This window comes from Lagenorhynchus albirostris, chromosome 11 (genome assembly GCF_949774975.1).
Source record: "Lagenorhynchus albirostris chromosome 11, mLagAlb1.1, whole genome shotgun sequence".
Classification (NCBI taxonomy): Eukaryota; Metazoa; Chordata; class Mammalia; order Artiodactyla; family Delphinidae; genus Lagenorhynchus; species Lagenorhynchus albirostris.
Window position 1 is genome coordinate 83,378,752 of NC_083105.1, and position 20,525 is coordinate 83,399,276.

A 20,525-nucleotide genomic window follows, 5' to 3' on the forward strand; every position below is an offset into this window, starting at 1 on the left:
GGGAAATGCAAATGGAAATCACGATATCACCTCACACTTGTCAGAATGGTTATTATAAAACGACAACAAATAACAAGTGTTGGTGAGGATATGGAAAAAAAGGTGATGCACTGTAGGTGGAAATGTAAATTTGGTGGAAAACAGAGGTTCCTTAAAAAATTAAAAATAGAAGTACATACAATCCAGCAGTTCCACTTCTGGGTATTCATCCGAAGAAGAAAAAACACAAACTCAAAAAGATATATGCACCCTTATGTTCATTGTAGCAGTATTTATGATGGCCAAGAAATAGAAACAACCTAAAGGTCCTCCGATGGATGAACAGGTAAAGAAAATGTGGTATGTACACACACCATACATACACACGAATATTATTCAGCCATAAAAAGGAAGGAAATCTTGCCACTTGCAAGAGGCACCCTGATGGCATTATGCTAAGTGAAATAAGTGAGAAAAAGACATATAATATGATCTCGCTTTTATGTGGAATAACAACAAAACTCCAAGTTTATAGATACAGAGAACAGATTGGTGGTTGCCAGAGGCAGGAGGTGGAGGGGTGGGCAAAATGGGTGAAGGGGGTCAAAAGGCACAAACTTCCAGCTATGAAATAAATAAGCATGGGGATATAATGTATGGTATGGTGACTGTAGTTAATAATACTGTACGGCATATTTGAAAGTCGCTAAGAGAGACCTTAAAAGTCCTCACCTCAAAAAAAAAAAAAAAAGTCCTCATTTCAAGAAAAAAAAATTTTTGTTAAGGAGGTGGTGTTAACTTACCATAGTGACTATTTCACAGTACATACAAATATCAAATCATTACGTTGTACACCCAAAACTAACATAATGTTATGTGTCACTTATACCTCATAAAATATTAACACATTAAAAAAGCCCACCTTCATTTCTACCCACCCACCCTGTACCACCCCTCAAATCCCAAACTGCAACTCTCTGGAACAGACAGCAAGAATATGCAGATTAATTAAGGTACCACTGCATGAAAAATCCTGGACATGCAAGCCATGGTCCAAGATTATTGAGATATGTAAAACTTAGCAAGAAACTATTTCTTTATCTAAAGGAACACTATACATGAAGCAAAGAAAAAGCACTGGTTAGACATTAGGACCAGGCAGTGTCATAAAATCCAAAAATGAAACAAAACAAAAATACCAATCAATCAAACAAACCCCAAAACAGCCCTTAATAACTTCCAGCTTTTAAAAGTTTAAAACAAAAGAAAATGAATGAATTTCTCATGTGTTTCAAGGATAAATAGGCTCTTCCTGTCTCTAGTTTAAACAAACTCTTCAGTTGAAGGTTCTGACTCTACAATTTTGGAAAGTATGACTGCCTGACAGGCAAAATACAGGATGAAAATAAAGATAATAGTAATTTGGTAACAAATTATAAACTCCAACTGGCCACCAGCACTTCAAAGTAAACATTAGTTAGAGTTAGTGGGGTCTGTGGTCACAGTGTTACAGAGAAGTACTATCTTCTGTTTTTAAAGTATGAGTAGCTAGAACCTTATCAATAAAGAAAAAACAAACGGTAGGAACTTCCCTGGTGGCACAGTGGATAAGAATCTGCCTGCCAATTCAGGGGACATAGGCTCGATCCCTGGTCTGGGAAGATCCCACATGCCATGGAGCAACTAAGCCTGTGCTCCACAAATACTGAGCCTGCACTCTAGAGCCCGTGTGCCACAACTACTGAGCCCACGTGCCACAACTACTGAAGCCCACGCGCCTAGAGCCCGTGCTCTGCAACAAGAGAAGCCACTGCAATGAGAAGCCCACGCACCACAACAAAGAGTAGCTCCTGCTCACCGCAACTAGAGAAAGCCTGCGCGCAGCAACGAAGACCCAACACAGCCAAAAAAATAAATAAAATTTAAAAAAAAGAAAAAACAGAAATGGTACTACTGAGAAAAAGCAGAGTGACTAAAGAAACACAACTAATGAGTTATTTCTCTTAATCTCATTCATTTTTCCAAAAAGCACATTCAAATCAGCATTTCGTATTAGCACAATAATGGATCATCTAACTTTAGCTATTATATATTCTCTTCTCCTAACAACATCACTATGAAAATAAATATGGAAAATTTTCATTTCTCTGCAAACTGAGATAGGTAACAAAGTATAATGTTACTTAACTTTAAAGATACACACAAAAGATAAGCAATTTTCCATGACCTTACACATGAATTTGGATAAAATCTCACCGTAATCTCTTTGCTGGTAGAATGGCCTATCTATGAATACATATTTTGACATAAATTATTTTCTATTTCTCAGTTTTGTGTCTCATATTTCAGAGGAGAAAAATGAAGAGTGCATTTTCTAGAAATGTGAACACTAAGCAGCAGACAGGAATGACAGTTTAATATTGTAGGTATTACTGGTCTTTGGCTCAAAAACTGACCCTGAAAATTCTGTGTCAAGATGCTCTTCAGGGGTTTCCCTGGTGGCACAGTGGTTAAGAAACCGCCTGCCAATGCAGGGGACATGGGTTCAAACCCTGGTCCGGGAAGATTCCACATGCTGCGGAGCAACTAAGCCCATGAGCCACAACTACTGAGCCTGCGCTCTAGAGCCCGCGAGCCACAACTACTGAGCCCTCGTGCCACAACTACTGAAGCCTGCGCACCTAGAGCCCGTGCTCCGCAACAAGAGAAGCCACCGCAATGAGAAGCCTGTGCACCACAATGAAGAGTAGCCCTCGCTTGCCGCAACCAGAGAAAGCACAAGCGCAGCAACAAAGACCCAACGCAGCCAAAAATAAATAAGTAAAATAAATAAATTTATTTTTTAAAAAAAAGATGCTCTTCAATAATCCCGCAGTTGGGTGGAGCCCCTTTATATCAAGGGGTCAGAAGAGACACTGGAATGTCTATCTGACCATATGTGGAATTTGAAAAAGAAAACACTATCTTCAGCTGAAGTAGTAGTAAGGTCGAAAGGAAAAAGGACTGACTAACTAAAGCTGTAATCCTAATAATTTCCACAATTTTAACCAAAACACAGAGTTTTAAATTCAATTCTTGAAGGATTAGTACTTGATCTATGATTAAAATTTAATGAAGACTCCACAGCCAGTTTTTGCTGATTGTAAAAAAAATTTAAAAATCTAATTTCACAATAACAAACTCCATGAGCACTGTCAAAATTTGTTCTTTTATTTCAAATATCCATTTGAGAAAAATTTCAAATAAATAAACATAAATCAGTAATCAACTTGTTTTACATTTTTTGACATGGAGATGATTTTATGTTATTTAAAATGGAATTTAACCTGTATTAAATTCAATTTTCCACTTCAATCAAGACTTCTATAGAAAAATACTGCATGTTTGTTCCTCCTATAAAACACAGCAATTATCTACCTTATTTATTATTTCCCAAAAGCAAAATCAGCCCAATCTCAACACACCACTGGAATTTAGGAGAAAGTTAATACAGGCACATTTGCAGTTAAGGACAGCACATATGTTTTATCTTGCCTTCTAAGGCTGTTGGACTACAGATGCCAAGGACGCAATGCTGAAAAGGATTATCGGGCTCAACATAAACACATACCACAATCAATTAATTATGTCTGCTATGAACACAGGCAGCATACACACGTGACATATTTCACCATCCCTCCTACGGAAGCTGTTGGTTAAGAACACATTTTAGTGGTCAGACAGCCCTGGGTTCAAATCCTGACCTCTCTACATATTAGGTGTATGACCTTAGACAGATTACTAGCTTCCCTGGCTCTAAAATGGGAATAATAATCCTTAAATTCGTCAGAGCTAAGTTACAATGAACAAGAAGACTTAAATACAACCTGGCATGCAGTAATTACTTTAAAATAGCTACTATTAGTAACGTTATAGGAGTTTGAGTCTTTCAGGGCTCATTAGTGACCGATCACTGAATGTGATCTTGAAAGGCAGGTCCCTGACCAAATCTGCTGCTGTGGTGAGTGAGCTCTCACTCAGCAAGTCACTGGATTTACGGCACCAGCCAGCTGTGGCTGCATCTGCTGAGCAGAGGCACCGGCAGCTCACGCAGGGCCCACGGACACAACTCCATGAAGCAACCAAGGCCCAGGGCCATCCTCTCATCCCCAAACCAACGCAACAGGTCTGAGGTCTGTCCACGCAATACAGAAATGTGCCATTTACTCAGAATGAGGTTTAGGAAAATAATGGTTACAAAAATAGAACCTTTTTACTCTTCCTGGGACCACTCACCTACCTACCAAGTATGGGATAGGAACTGGTAATCACACTCTTCTAAGAATTTCAGAGTCTTAATCTAGGCCTACTCAACACCAGCTGCAGTGAAAGAAAACAGACTTCAACCTACATGAAATCTACTTTAATGACAAAGTATATATATATATATATATATATATAGAGAGAGAGAGAGAGAGAGAGAGAGAGAGAGGGAGAGAGAGAGAAGAAAAGACCTTTAAAATTTTAAAGCTAGATAGAAAATGCTTATGATATATAACCAGGAGAATGAACAGTATCACTAAAAGGAAACTAGATCCTTTTATTATAAAAAGTAGTTTTCAACAGCTAAAAACAGTGTCAAATATTACAATATTGCTTGAAATTCTGACTCCATGATTATGATTTCTAATTAATAGGGTTGGCTACTACTCCAGGTCTTATTACAGTATATTATTTTACTGAGCCTGAGTGAATCTGATTGGAAAGCAATGAAAATGGAAGGACATAGGATTTAAAGAGTCAGCAGACCTTGGTTCACTACTTATTTTAACCTTTTAACCCTGAACTTCCTTAAACTCCTGGATGCTCATCTCTCCATCTGCAGAATACTCATAAGACTATTTCCCTCTTTAGTTTGCTGTGCGCATCAAACTAGACTCTTCTACTTCAAAGTGTTATACAAACGCTAAAATGCTGTCCCACCAGGTGACTATTGCTAGCGAAGCCACACCTTACCATGGGTGTATGAAACAGACTTGGCTTACTGGGAACAGGAGAGAAGCTGGGAGGGCAGTGCCGTGGGCACACCACACAAGAATAAGTCTGCTCTCATTACTGGGCACAACTGCCAAGCTCCCTGAGGGCGAGACCATGCCAACACAGGCCCTGCGGATAACAGGCTACTGACTGCACGGAAATCTCACCTTTTTTTTAAATTCTGGAGATAGTTTCCTTTAATTTGGTTCTATAAATCTGGGTGGAGGGACCGAGCATGAAGATGGACAAACACATGAAATGAAATATCATGGACAAAGAACGCCCAAGAAGAAACAAATCTGGATACTAATCATAGGCCCCACCCATTTTTAAAAATCCAACTCACTCACATGATTAGTAAAGATATAAATAAATAACAAAATAATATATGAGCACAGTTATGTTTAGGTGTCAAGAGTGATATGTATAGACATGAGGCCAGATGGGAAGATGTCTTCTATTCCTCCATCTTCAGAAATACAAGAAGCTGTTTACAGCCATTGAAAAAAGGCTAAATAACTACAGTTCACAGAGCCAACACTCAAGCATTCATTGCCGGTTATAATGCTATTTGGGGAAGAAGCGGAGATTGAGTTTCCTCACTTTTAAAATATGAAATGCCTGACAGTTTTTCTTAAAGTATTAACAAGTGCTAAGTGCTTTGAATGTATCAATTTATTTAATTCTCATAATAATCTTTAGAGACTGGTACTATTATTGTCCCTACTTTTTAGAAGAGGAAACCATGCCACAGAGAAGTTATAAAACTTGCCCAAGATCACACACCTCATGAGGGGAAAAGCCAAGACCTGAATCTAGGCAGTCTGCAACCTTGAATTAATATATACTCTACCATCTAATAAAATAAACAATTAAGCAGAATATATACTTGTCTCAAAAAGCATCTCCTAAAGGCCTACTATTGCTACATGTATGACAACAAAACCTTTAAAGACACTAGATTTAAACAGAAGTTCATGGGTCATCTCCATTTATTACTTAATTAATCATATCATCACATTTATTTGACTCAGGTGCTTGTGGGATTGGACGTAAAAAGGAAGCAAGGGCCTAGGAGAGTAACTACCACTATCAAAAATAATATTGCTCATCTGGGAAATATCTAACTAATCTATTCCAGTCTTCATAAACAGGATTGATCCTAACCAGTCTCCCTTGTATTCCCAGTCCCTGTACCCTGGCCTCGTAGGGATCCAACAGTCCCTTCTGTTGCCCCTTGTCTATCCAAAGGCTCCAATCAACTATCTCCTGCTCTGCCATCACCAACAACAGAATTTTGCAGCCCAGAAACACTTTTCTTCTTCATCAAGTCCTCTTTATGTTGGTTTCAGTGGATGACGTCGACTAGACGTTAAGGGGGAAGAGGAATATCTGACTAACTAAAGCACATTAAATTCATCTCCAACTGGTAGTATGAGAAGAGATAATTAGGGCAAAGAGCTTTCCTACTGTCCCTTGAACAAATCACAGTGCCCATTCTCAGGGCCGGGGGAATTCAGGGGTGGCAAGCAAGGCACAAAATGTAAGGAGGCATCATTGTCAAGTGCCAATACTACCTGCACGCCTCTGAGAGTGAGTGCATCCTTACATGTTGTGCCCTCCTAGGTGCCTCACTTTACTTATTCTAAAGACCTTGCACCATTCTGCCTGCAAGTCAAAACGGTTAAGATGGTCCCAGTGGACAGGAAGGAAAAACTTTAGCTGCTCTCTGGTCACTGTCTAAGGAGAAGCGACTGGTTCTACCTTCCCTTCTCATTTTCCAATGATTTCTAATTTAGTTTCTGGCTAAAATCTAAGCTCTTGTTTGGTGGCTGACCAACTTTCCTAAACAAAAAAGAAACACTAGTGAGTGAGAAAGCCTCTGGCCCCAGGGCCTCAAAATCTATTAGGTATCAGTTAGCTCTTCCAGGGTTACGGCATTCAGCTGCCTAGAAAACGAGTGCTACAGCCACAAGAGCCCCGTAGGGGACCAGGGTGCCGGCCTGCCCACATCTGCTCCAACATCACCACTCTGTCCACTGACTTTTATACTGGATCAGAGAATAAACCAGTAGCTACCTTACCATCTGAAAAACAGCAACAACAAAAAACAAAAACAGCTTTCTTCTGCTCCCACTTTACCCACTACCTATCCTTCATTTCTTGTCCCTTTTCATTTTCTTACCTCCCACTCTACTGAGCCCGTTCCTGTCAGGCTCTTTCCCCCATACTCCACCAAACCCCTTCATCAAGGTCACCAACCACCTTCAGGGCACTAAATCTAGAGTCAGTTACCCCCCCCCCCAATACACTTTCTGCTTTTGGCTGCTAGGACACGGCGCTCTCCTGGTTTTCCTGTCTTCACTGGTGTCCCTTCTCAAGCTCCTCTTCCCTATGCTTTCCTACTGTCTGAGTGTCCCAAATCTGTCCTTGGTCCTCTACTCTTTCTACCCATATTCACACCCTGGGTGATCTCATTCAACTTACCACAACTTGAAATGCCATACACTTGACAATTCCCACATTCACATTTTTAGCTCACTTCAGCCTCACATCCAGATGCCAACTCAACATTGGCACTTGGACGTCCAGTAGGCAACTTGAACTCAACACGCCTCAAAAGGAACTCTTGATCTTACCTCCCTAATCTGTTGCACCCACACTCTTTCATCTCAGTTCAAACCACCCAGAATGCAGCCTTTTAGGTGCTTAGGCCAAAAGGCCTCCAGTTAATCTTGACTCCCCTCTCTCACTACCCAGCATCCAGTGTGTCAGGAAATCCTGCTGGCTCCACCTCTACCCACCCTGCCATACATACTCTCCTCTGAGTTACTCCAATAGCCTCCTGACGAGTCTCACTGCTTCCACCCGCGCTTCCTCCACCTCCAAATCTCCCATTCCCAACACAGAAGCCAGAAAAGAAGAGAAATAAAACAAACAGAGACAGGAACTTAAGTACGTAAAGGACAAGACATAATGAAGTACAGTTGACCCTTGAACAGCATGAGTTTGACTGTGTGGGCCCACTTATATGCAGATTTTTTTCAATAAGTACTACAGTACTACACGATCCACGGCTGGTTGAATCTGTGGATGCAGAACTACGGATACAGAGGGCCAACTATGGGACTTCCACATCCTCAAATTTTGGTATCTGAGGCGTGTCCTGGAACCAACCCCCCACGGGTACTGAGGGACGATACTCACACCTATATCCTGACTCCAACAGTTATAAATGCAGGCTGCTAACAGGTACGTTGATAGGAAACTCGAATACTACAAGGGGCACTGCTGTCTAGGACACAGTTTTTTAAGTCAGGGGACAACTCTTTTTCAAGTTCTGCATTAAGTACGCTTTCCCTTAATTTACATAATAGTTTCATTCCTGGGAAACTAATTGTATTTTAAGACAATGCAAAAGTGCTTTGTGTATGTGTGTAAAAAGTTAAGTCCAGTTGTGGACTTTCACTGGTAAAGCACAGTGGGCCATGCTTAAGTTTTTTGTGTGGGACTGACCTGTGCATGATAGGATGCCTGGCCTCTCTGTCACCCATTCAGTAACTGCTGGTAGTACCTCTTCAATCACTGTAGCAACCAGTGATTGAATGTCCTCACAAATGGCATCGCAAATGTCCCAAACACTCTTGGTAGAGGAACCTCTCCTGATTAGAAACACTACTCTGGAAATAAGTCTACAATCCTATAGCATCTGCTGATTCATGGTTTGATCAAAAGAAGTGTGAGCAACATACTGAAAAGCACCAAGTGCCATCATCTCGAGGAAGGGATTAAAATTTATTCAAGAATATCCTAATATATCCATCGGTTCTCAGCCCAGATAGTCCCCTTGTCCTAACACGTTGGTGAGCTTGGCTTTCTTGTGAGGTGGCGGTGGGATTATAATGGCTGGCAACCACACATGACACATAACTTGAAACCTTGGGAATCTGCTACTACGTAAATCCATTTTGCAGTATGGGGAAGTACCAGTGTGCAGGGAAGAACACTGGACTGACTGGGAATCAAATGATCTGGGTTGTAATTCAGGCTCTGCAAACAAAGAGATGTATTTACCTATTTGACCGATCTTTACCTACGGGCTAGGCAGCACTGGGACCACAGAGAACAGAGAATTTTTACCCTAGAGGAAGAAGTCTAGAGGGAGCAGATCAGTCCCCAAATGCGTCTTCCTTTCTTCAGCCTCAAATGTGAATCTTCAAAGTACCTTCCAAGTAAAAAATAAAATTAAGATTTTATGTGTGTGCTTGCAAGATGCCATGGTGCTTCACAGGGAAAACACGGAATGACGCTGGCATGATGGTGCCAGAACTAAGGTAAGGTCACCCATGTGACATTATTGTCTTTTCACGTGAGGATATAAATATAACATTACTATATGAAATTACTACTTGGTTAATAGTAAAAACCACTATTTATATTTCTGCTTTTCGATTGATATAGTGAAAAGATAGAGAGTATACATTCAAATGATCCTTGAAAGCAAAATGGGATAGAAACAGCAGTTAATACCAGCCTGTTTTCCTGAAAGCATTATTATTTGTTGTATCAAAAAAGTACAATCTTTAATCATTTCATCCGTCACACAATTCCCATTCTGACAAGGCAAAATTGGCAAAGAATCTGCACAGTAAAATTGTCCAGTGGCTGGAGCAGCTAACAGGAGAAAATGTTAAAGTGAAAGGAATATTAAATCAATGGCCTGGAAACAGTATAGCTTTGAATGTTATCTATTCACACCTATTTTTTTAAGTGAGAATATTTTAAAGTAGCAATATCCTTTTGAAGAATAAAGATATGTTAAATATTTAATTTCTTGAGACTATAAAGAAATTATCAAGAATAAAAAGTGTGAATAAATTTTCTCCTTACAGAAATATCTGAAGTTTAGGTTACTCCAAACCATCAATATTTCTACTTATCCTTCAACTAGAACTTTGTTTACTTATAAATAATTTTGATCCTTTCAATTACCATAAAGCCCAGAGCCCCTAAAAGAAAAGCTTGTTTCTATCAAACTAGAATAAGAATCCTGTTTTTTTTTTTAACATCTTTATTGGGGTATAATTGCTTTACAATGGTGTGTTAGTTTCTGCTTTATAACAAAGTGAATCAGTTAAGAATCCTGGTTTTTAAAATCAGCCATCTCCTTCCCATCTATATTCATATTCACACCAAGATGTACTTGTTTATCTCCAAACACATCATGCTCCTTATGTGCCTTTCTAGATTTTGCATATGCTATTTCCCAGGCTATTTTAGAAGGCCTTCTGCTGCCTCCCTAAAGACCTACTCACTTTTAAATACTCAGCTCAAATGATCTCCACAAGCATCTCTCCTTAACCTCTGCAGTTACATTACTTCCCCATGTGCTCCCATAGCACCTCCTTCATTCCACTGGTGTGTAATTTATAACATGACCATAACCATTCACCACCTGTCTATCTGTCTATCCCCCAGTAGACTCTCTGTAAGCCAAAAGACTGGGCAGTACCATGTCTAAAAGAATTGCTAATGAAATGAACAGCTATGGAAAATTATGGTGAAAGGCTCTTATCCTTCTGCAAAAGATCCAAACCTTAAGGTCTACTACTTCCTCCAGATTTGTGTTATTTATTTATTTTGCATATTGATTATTTATTTATTTGGCTGCGTCGGTCTTAGTTGTGGCACACGGGATCTTTTGCTGCAGCTCCTGGGCTTCTCTCTAGTTGTGGGCGGGCTCCAGTGCGCTCCGGCTCAGTAGTTGCGGCATGAGGGCTTAGTTGCCCCACGGCATGTGGGATCTTAGCTCCCCAACGAGGGATCGAACCCTAGTCCCCTGCATTGGAAGGCGGATTCTTAACCACTGACCACCAGGAAAGTCCCCAGATTTGTGTTATTTATAAATTAGTATAAGAAAATCAAATTTGGTATGTATATTACATATATTATCAATTTTCAAGGTTGAGCTAACAGATTTTTTCCCAAGGGAAGAAATACATCTCTACAATTGATGTCCAAAACAAGTGCTTTTGATTCACACGTCTATTAAATGCATATGAACATTCATACTTAACAGATATTTACCAAAAAAAAAATTCCCCTATTTAGATTATGATTCATCCAAAAAATAGGAAGCACAAAAGAAAAAAAAAGTATACCACAGAGAGCTTATAGGGAAAGTAGGCGTGGTTACTGAACGCAATTCATGCCTTTCAATGTCAAAAAGTGCTTAATTGAAACAATATAGACTAAACCTCCACTGTAAACTGTGGAACCATGTGTGCAGTTAGTTATGATTGCCACCTACAATGTCCGGTCAAAAGAAACAGAAAGGAAGTATGAGAGGTAAGTGCATAACGCAGCAGAAACATCTATACACAAAACTTATCCATCAGTGCCACTAAGGTAATTTGCACAGATGGTGAGGGGATTTAACAGGTATCCAATTTCCAGACGTATGCTCCATGCTTTATGAGATCACAATTTCATTTCATCTTTATAGTCACCCTGTGAGATAGCTATTGTTAACCTCAATTTAACGATTTAATGATTTCTGATAAGCTCAGAAAGAAAAATGTGACCTCACTTGTCCCATGTCCCCCGTCTCACTCAATGGACAATGGCCTGAGTCCTCTGAGCCTGCACCACAAATCAGGCACTAGGGATACAAGTATACCCAGGGTGACCACTCATCCGGGTCTGCCTGGAACAGCAATGGTTTACATTGTTATCACAGCATAATTACCAACAGTACCATGTTTCACTCTCCAAAGTGTCTGGTTTGAACAATTATATAGTCTCCTTAAGTATAAAAGAGTGAAAGTCTACTTACATAAAAATATATCTAGCCTGTGTCTGAAACAAGACTGAAGCATTTGGGAAAAATGACACTATTTTAATAAAAATGATGACAGCTATCATTCATTGAATTTTTTATATACAAAATCCTTTACATATATAATTTATTCTTACCCAACATTCAAGTGAGAAAACTGCATTTTAGAGAATTCAAGGTCACACAGTTAACAATGGGTTAAGCTGATTGGTACCCAGATTGATGAATACTGATGATATGTGGCAATTTCTGAAACTACAGACACACACAGCTCTTTGGGACATCCTGGAAGGAAGGGATAAGGATGAAGTGAGGGGCCAGGAAGGCTACCAAGGGTGTCTTTCTTGCAAAGTGAGTCTCTTTCCTCTAACTCCTTGGTCTTTAGTGGAACCACTAAGTGGGGTTGTGTGCGCGTGTTTGAAATAGAAATCACTTTTAAAGGAAGCAGGTTTAACACTGGGCAAAAGTGAAGACCATACACAGAGGCAAGTCAGACAGATGAAGGGATGCTCACTTGACACAGGACTCTAGACTGAGCAAGATCACGGGGAGATTTTCATAAGTTTTGAAACTGGAGGTTCAGGATAAGTTTCCCTAAATTTCTAAGAAGCAAGTACACCCAGCTGAAATGTAAAAGAGAAGAAGAGTGAAAGAGACGGAGTGTATAAGTTCAGCTGTTGATATAACATGGTATTACTTGGCAGTAAAAACTTTGTTTTTCCCATCTGATGTGAACCTTTTTTACTTGGTGAGACTATATGTTCCTTAAAAGCAGAAACCATGAACTCCATCCTCTTCTGTAACTTTCACAAAATCCACTTTAGATAACTGCCTTTGCAAAATTAGAAAGAGGGTTATAACATTATTACTAACTTAGTAGATCTTAAAAACAAAAAATGATTTTGTATATTCTCCCTGTTGCATTCAGGTAGGTGTAGGCACTGCCTCAATTTACTGGGATAGAAACCAGGTCATAGAGAATGACTCTACTAAAACGATAGTCACCGGTGCAATCAGGAGGAGATGTGATCACAGTCTCATGTAATTACATACTAAACTCATTTTTACAAACTCAGACACATGGAAGAATGCAAACCAGCAATAAATATTCACTGAACTCTGACTAATTCAACGTGTAATCTGATAATCATATCTGCCTTTAAGATTATTCTGACAATTAAAGGAGTCAACCTGCAAAGAATCCTGTGTAACACACACACACACACACACACACACACACACACACACGGCTACAAATTTAAAAAAAACATAAATACATGTTCTTTGTACACGAAGATACCCAAGAAACTGTTAACAATGGTTACCTTTGATTAATGAAAGGTAAACACATCCATTAGCATTACTGAAAAAAACAAGGTCACCATTAAGAGCCATATTCAGGAAAAACAGCACAAGTAAATTAAACAAAATAATACTTAAGACTTGAGAGGCACAGTATCTCTGTGAAAGAGGAGACGGGATAGAAGGGAGACTGGTTATTTCCTAAAAATTCCTTAAATTTCCTGCTCAGATATAATCATTGTAAACAAAACAGTGGAGTCAATGGGGAAGTGGAGCAGAGATAAATAATAAATCAAAATATCTGGAATTAAAATAAATGTCCTAGTTCTCTCATTTAATCTATAAAGACTTTAACTTTGATTCAATGTCATTGGCAATCAATATTTGAACATTTAAGCTGCTGTGACACTTGATATAATAGGCACAGGGAAAGGGCTAAGATTTAAACCTAGGGACACACTGCTCTTTATCATTCCCAGGGATGCTGGACCCTACCCTTCCAGGGAACACGATCCCAGATACACAGGTATATACCACAGTCTAATATGAATGGTAGCCTGGAAATGCAGTCTGTTCAACCCTGCCCAGAGACTGATGATCTTGATTCATTACTTGACTCTGTGTATAGTCCATCTCAATAAATATATCTTTATGGTAATTTTTTTTCAATAAGGCATATGATGAAATCTTAGACATTTGGTCGATCTTAGATTAAAAAAATCTTTCAAATTTCTGAATACAAACACATTTGTTTTAGAGAATCTGTAATAATAATGTAATATTAATAATAATTATTATTTTCCTATAATTCTACCACTTGGAGATAATCATCAACACTTTTGTATATTACCTCCTTGTTTATTTTCTGCATAAATACAGTTAAAAAATACAAGATTATAATTTATATTACGTCCTTATGCTGTCACTTTTTAGATTACTATCATTTTTCCATTCATTAAATAGTAAAAAATAAAACTATCTACAGATGAAGAAGTAGGTAGACAGACAGACAGATTCCATTATTGGCTACAGAGTACTAGTCTACCTTCTAGGTGCATTATATGAGCATTTTGATCTTTCTTACTTCTCCCACTGCCAACATTACGAATTACATGTGTCTGTTACATTTTATTGTAAAATTAAAAAATTACATTTTATTATGTTACTGTTTACAGGTCACTCATATATATGTCATGTTTTTTTAATCTTTAATAATGTGATATACTAAATATATTAAAATTAAACAAATCTTTAGATCTACATCTGTTTGTATTCTTTTTTTTTTTTTTTTTTTTTCTGCAGTACGCTGGCCTCTCACTGTTGTGGCCTCCCCCGTTGCGGAGCACAGGCTCCGGACGCGCAGGCTCAGCAGCCATGGCTCACGGGCCCAGCCGCTCCGCGGCATGTGGGATCTTCCTGGACCGGGGCACGAACCCGTGTCCCCTGCATCGGCAGGCGGACTCTCAACCACTGCGCCACCAGGGAAGCCCCATGTTTGTATTCTTTCTTAAACTAGTAGGAACTACTAACTAATTTTTATTTTTATTTTATACTGCAGTATAGTTGATTAGCAATGTTGTGTTAGTAGCAGGTGTACAGTGAAGTGATTCAGTTATACATATACATGTATCTGTTCTTTTTCAAATTCTTTTCCCATTTAGGTTATTACAGAATATTGAGCAGAGGTCCCTGTACTATACAGCAGGTCCTTGTTGGTTACCTATTTTAAATGTAGCAGTGTATACATGTCAATCCCAGACTCCAAAGAAGACATACAGATGGCCAAGAGGCGCAAGAAAAGATGCTCAACAACGCTAATTATTAGGGAAATGCAAATCAAAACTACAGTGAGATATCACTTCACACGAGTCAGAATGGCCATCATCAAAAAGTCTACAAACAGTAAATGCTGGAGAGGGTGTGGAGAAAAGGGAACCCTCCTACACTGTTGGTGGGAATGTAAATTTGTACAACCACTATGGAGAGTTGTATGGAGGTTCCTTAAAAAACTAAAAACAGAGCTACAAACTAATTTTTTAAATTGGGTGTTGATTATTTTCTTACTGATCTTAAGTAGTTCTTTACATATGGGTATTAACTTTAGTTATATATATGATAATATATATATACATTATATAGAATACTTTTTGTGATTTGACATATGCAAATTTCAATTATTTTATTTTTAATGTAATTACATATATGAATCATTCCTTTTTAAATCTTTGCATCTGTATTTTAGTTTAACTTTCCCTAAACCCAAAATCAGATATTTATGAATATTCTCTTCTAGTATATTTATTACATTTTTATATTTATAATTTTTAATCAATAAAACATTCTTCTCGGCTTTCTATTCTGTTTCAAGTATTTGTCTACTTTATCAACATCATATTATTATTATTTTTTACAGTTGGAGAATATAGCCAATATTTTATAATAGCTTTAAATGGAGTATAATCTATAAAAAAAAAATGAATCACTATACTGTACATCTGAAACTAACATTCTAAATCAACTATACTTCAATAAAAAAATTCTGTCTTTGACTTCTGATAACTTGACTATAATGCATCTTTCTGTGGATTTCTTTGGGATTATTTTATTTGGGATCCTTTTTCTGTGTGAATTTTTGAATTTTATTTATTTTTTTATACAGCAGGTTCTTATTAGTTATCCATTTTATACATTAGTGTATATGTGTCAATCCCAATCTCCCATTTTAATTACTATCTTTATATAAATATGTTTTGGCTCTTATCTTATAAATACGAAATTCAGAATCACTGACCTGTGAAAATTTCCTGCTGAGATTTTGATTATATTAAACTTACAAATCAATATAAAGAGATCAAAAATAATTAATGAATTGTCTTCCATACTGAGTCTCTGCACCCTGAGAGAAAAGTTTAATGGTTTTCTTCCTAAATACCATTCGCATTTCTCACGAAGTTTAATCCCCAGCATACTTTTTGTTGCTACTATGAATGGGCTCCTTTTTTCTCACATTTTGGAACTAGTTATTATTACTATATACATCATGATACTTCCATTATTTACAATGGAACTTTACTACATTCTATTATTTTTAGTTCAGCGTCTTTGTGATTTTTTTCATTATCTACAAAGAATTTTATCCTCCTTTCCAATAGTTCTTTCTCTTACTCCTTTTTCTTTTCTTAATACACTAACTAGATATTTCAAAGCTACGTTAGATTGTAATGATGACAGCTGGTATGTTGCTAACTCTAACAGGAGATAAAATTTTTGTGTTTCACCATTATCAGTATTTAGGCTATTAATAGCTGGATCCCGATTTTGTTTATAAAATTATAGATACTTCCTACAAAATAGAAAGAGTAAATATCTCGAAACTGTGAGATAATGGGTGATTTTATTTTCCTTCACATTTTCACAGTTATCTAGGATTTCTAAATCTACCTTTCTATATTTTAGAATTCAAATTTTATTGATTTATGCTTTTAAAAACATCATCCATTTGATTAAGTTTCTCAAACATATGTGGAAAAGATCTACAAAAGTATTATTAGTTTTCAATTACAGATAACTACAGTTAGATCCCATAACTGCTCATTTTGTATATATTTGTAAAATCAGACTAGCCACAAACACTTCCAATTTATTTTCCAAGTTTCCTAAAATGAATGGACAGACACATCCTTAACTCACTATTTCTCTTAATGTTCCTTGCTTCAGGAGAACATTTTTAACTCCAAATAATCTTGGTTAGCAATCAGTATCTTGCAGAAGGCAAGAGAGAAGCAAACCCTAGAAAGTTTTCTCTTTAGAAATAACATTGTACTGTTCCTTGTAAAAGACAGCAAATCTAAAGATAATGTCTGGATACAAATTTCTCAAAGTATATTCTGCTAACAAAAAAGATACTTCATCCTTTTTATTAAAATACGTTCATGCTTATTTAAGACTATAGTACGAGATGCCATAAAATAAAATATTAACAATTTGATATTAGGAAATTCATAACATTCCCAGATCAGAGTTCCATCCATGAAAACCAGATTCTAATACTGTTAATATTAAGACTGGCATGTTAATAAATGTTTGTGGCAATCTCTTCAAGTCTTCATCAAATCCTGTTTCTTTCATATTTCGTTAAGTAACCACTATACTGAACCTGTGTTACCATCTGAAATAGTTTGAGATACATTATCAGAAAAATATATCAACTTCCAATATAAGCAGCTAAATTTTTCATTTTTACTCTACCAGGGAAGTTTCATAGCGCTAAAAAATGCAAACTGCTACCCATTTTCTAAAAACAGAAATGAAATAATTAGGTCACAATAGATGGCTTCTTTCTTAGAGAGAAAAAAAAAAAGATGATGATGAATGCAACTGGAATGTTTATTGTCACTGAAATTCTTCAGGCCTGGATTCCAAGTACATGTCTTGATGCAGGTTACTATGACAACTTAAATTACAGAAAATATCCCCCCTTCTATCAAGTTGTTTTCTCCACAAGGCCATTTCAAGCCTCCTAAAATCTGTATGCATGGATTACTTATAACAACAAAAAACATCTCTTCACAAGTTTTATTCAGAAATGCCCCCATCTAAACCCTTAAAACCAAGAACAAGCATATAAAAATAAATTCCATTAAATCTACACGGGACAGAAAACCTAACCTGAAAATACACGTACAAAGCTTAAAATATAAAATGTTGAGAGTACTCTGAAACTACTCCCCATTACCAGAAGCACAGGGTGTATTACCACCATATGCTTCATTACAGAAACTACGGGAAATCACTTGCAAGGCAGTTGTTAAAGAAGATTATAGAACTAAGCCTTGTTTACCATTATTTTCCCCTCACTAATGCTTTTTCCAGGAAAGTACCAGAAAAGGAGGGTGGGAGAATATTGCAGTCCTATTTAGAACAGAAAGAGAAACAAATAAGCAATCTGTAAAATCTAAACTTGTTTTACCTAATCTGTCTTTTACACAAAACATGGGCTTTATGGTTTGCTCTCACACAGCTTCAATTTTATAAACCTAACAAAAATGCCTTGTGCTAACAGTGTGAATTATTCTCTATCCTCATTCTCTAAGAGAAGAATGGCTTGGGAATAATTGCATCACTATGGAGAAATGTGATTTAGTACAGATATTCTGATTTTAAGACAGTAAAAATTTAAAGTAGCTCCTTAAAAAAAAAAAAGGTAGTTTTACAATGTAGCAATACTAAGAATTTTCAATGCTGGTTTTGCTGCTCATCAAAGTTAACATAACTAAAAATTAAATGCTTCCTTTTGAAAGGCTTAGGGAACTCATAGACCCTGTTGGTATGAGTAAACTGGCTCAGTATCCAGAACAGGCAAAAAAGTTTTGTAAGTTCAAACAAAGCTTTATTTAAAAAAGAAAAACAGAGCAGTATGCTAAATGCTAAAGGAGTCTCTTTGCTGTTGAAGTCAAGAATCAGACTGTTACCGAGCATTTGAGAATAGCAAAAAATGAAAACTCCTCAGCAGTAAACTCCAAGCAACTCATATACCTCTCTCCTACCTGTATTAGTAAATAAGTACTAGTGTTCCAAGAGAAACAAAATAACTGAAGTGTTCAAAGCTAAAACTAAAATTTCAGTGACTATCCAATCATGGAGGAGAACTTTGGTCAATGGAGCTACAGCATACATTTTTTCCTTATGCTTTTCTTCTTTTGACTGTATTACCGATAGCAGGGCTCAACTAGGATTTTTCAGCTCTCACATGGACGCAATGAAATCACCTTATTAGAATCAGACTATCTTTTATTCTCAACACTTGGAGACTTTTAGTCATGGTTTTCCCTAATGCCCGAGCAACGTAGCAGAGTCCACAGGAGAACTGAACCAGTGAGGATATGAACTTGTGTTTTTAGGAATCCGCGCCTTCCACAGAGTCTAGCAATTACTAGAAGGCTCTAAGGGGAAATTAATTTATGTGAGACCTTCAAAATTCATCATCTGGGCAAAAATGCAAGCACATAACTTTTGCAAGTGAGGGACTAAGGAATTTATGTGACAGCACACTGGTTGGTGCCCTTAAAGAGTTTATTCACCTGTAAAATGTGAACAGTTTATTCATAAGTCATTCACTTACTACAAACAAGGTCAAATTATTTCCCCTCCTGAGACCAGTAAGTCACTTTAATGTTCAAGAGACAAGAGACTATACACATCAAGCATACAAAAAGCAAGTGGAGAATAATTTAGTTGTATATTCCCTCCTCAAGGGATTTTGTGCCCCCTTTATTTAATGAAGCCTATTATTGACACTGTTAGAGATGGAAGTTCAAACTACAGGATATATTTCAGACTTACCAAGACCTTCTACCCTTTCACTGTTAGACATACTCCACTGTTTTAAAAGAGGCTGCCGATTTAAAGCATTAGTAGAACAGTGCTCAGGGAGCCCAAGACTGGTGATACACCAGTGTGCAAAATTTTGCCTCAGACGCCAAATTTGAATCTCGAATTTGTAACATAGTGGCAACTACTGCTAACTACACTTTGTACTTATTTAAATAAAGGGTTTATAAATGATGATTCACCAGTGAACACAATCTCTGAAAGTCTCCCAAGACTTTGAAAAGTTTTCTTAAAAAAGTCACTGTAAGTGATACACTTCTAGGATGTATGCAAGGAGTACAAATTTTCAGACTCACCTTGCCGTGCTGGAGTCCCCAAGTGGGAGCAGTGTGAGGTAGTCTTGAGGAAGGGTAGAGCACCAGACAGGTATTCTAGGAGGAGCTACACAGGCACCTGAAAAGGTACACAGTGTCCTTACAGTCCTGGCTAATTTTTATCTTAGAAATGCTACATCACCCCATTTTAACTTCTAATCAAAGAGCAAAATACACAAGCTTTTAGCTTCAAATGGTTTTTCCAAAACAATTTTTTCTCCCCTCTTGGGCCCTCTCCGCTAGTCATTTGAATTGCAGTACTTGTGGGGTAGATTCGTTTGGTTTGGTTTGAATTAGTATTTTTGTGCCTTTGAAAAAGGAATTTTAGTTGTTTCTTTAAAAGGTTATTTGATGGGCCCATGGTGTTCTAGGAAAGACTTTGTGCCTTCTTTTTCTCCTGACCAAAGTTCCCTGCAATACCACAATAATTTCTTGAAAGCAGTTTAGCAGTCAGACGTTTGGAAAATTGCCTAAAGCCAGGGCCTAAAAATGAAGTTGAAGTTGAAGAGAACTCAGGTTTTCAGTCTTAAAAAATAAAAACAAAAACATGCCGCATTCTTCCTTGGTGAGTACAACTGACAACCATTGGCTAACCTAAGAAAGAGGGTAACTTGGCACCAGTTCTTTTGACCATTCTATTGCATGATACTGTGAGAATGTGAAACTCTGCCATGACATTAGTTATA

The 20,525-nt window shown here is 37.4% G+C and overlaps 1 protein-coding gene across 2 annotated transcripts in view; it reads right to left on the reverse strand.

Annotated features, from left to right (window-relative positions):
- RASSF8 (Ras association domain family member 8) overlaps nt 1–20,525 on the reverse strand; it is a 129,587-nt gene that overhangs the window by 67,964 nt on the left and 41,098 nt on the right. Inside the window, exon 2 of one of the 2 annotated variants that reach the window (XM_060166704.1) lies at nt 19,822–19,918. The exons of the other annotated variant lie outside the window; for it this stretch is intronic. The gene's annotated coding sequence lies outside the window, so the exon portion shown is untranslated. The remainder of the gene's footprint in view (nt 1–19,821; nt 19,919–20,525) is intronic. 2 annotated transcript variants of the gene reach the window in all.